Source organism: Phalaenopsis equestris, unplaced genomic scaffold, assembly GCF_001263595.1.
Source record: "Phalaenopsis equestris unplaced genomic scaffold, ASM126359v1 Scaffold199854, whole genome shotgun sequence".
In the NCBI taxonomy this organism is placed as follows: domain Eukaryota; kingdom Viridiplantae; phylum Streptophyta; class Magnoliopsida; order Asparagales; family Orchidaceae; genus Phalaenopsis; species Phalaenopsis equestris.
In genome coordinates this window covers 117,743-118,696 of record NW_018219705.1, presented here as the reverse complement: position 1 = coordinate 118,696, position 954 = coordinate 117,743, and positions in this window count along the sequence as shown.

Below are 954 nucleotides of genomic sequence, written 5' to 3'. Positions count from 1 at the left end.
TGAAGATCCAAATTTACATCTTGCCAATTTTCTAGAATTGTGCGCTACATTTAAATATGATGGTGTATTAGATGATGTCATAAGACTTAGGTTATTTCCTTTCTCACTGAGGGATAAAGCTAAGATGTGGTTGAATTCGTTAGCACCTGGATTTATTAGAACTTGGGGTGATTTTGCACAAAAACTCCTTGCTAAATATTTTCTACCATAAAAAACTGTGAAGCTTAGAAATGATATAACATCTTATTGCCAATTTGAAGGGCAATCTATTTATGAAGAATGGGAACTATTTAAAGAACTCTTAAGTAAGTGTCCACACCATGTTATACCATATTGGTTAATAATTCAAACCTTTTATAATTGATTAGCTGAATCTCTTAGATCTACTATCGATGCCACTGCTAGTGGTTCATTGATGTCAAATCCATTTAATGTAACTTATGCTTTAATTAAATAAATGACAACAAATAATTTTCAATTGCCTTCCAAAAGGATAAATCTTAATAAAGTAGCTAATATTCATGAAACTGATGCTCTTTCCATGTTAGCAAATCAACTTGCTGCAATTTCAAGGAAGTTAGACAAATTTGGAATGAATTTTTCTCAACCAATTTCCATGATTTAAGAGAATTCATCAAGTTAAATGGTAGATTCTCAAGCATTATTAGAAACTTTGCATGCCATAAACAATCAAGCAGAATAACCCATATTCAAACAATTATAACCCAGGTTTTGGAAGAACCATCCTAACTTTCCCTGGAATAACAATTCAGGTGGTAATAATCAGCAATAGGGGAACAATCAAGGAAACCCATTGGGAAACTGGAACAACCAGGGAATAATAATTATGGATCTACTTATGCTCCAGGATTTAACAGCAATACACAGTTTAAGGAGAAGAAGTTGTCTATAGAAGAAGTGGTGTTACAAATGGGAAATCAATTACAAAGTCAA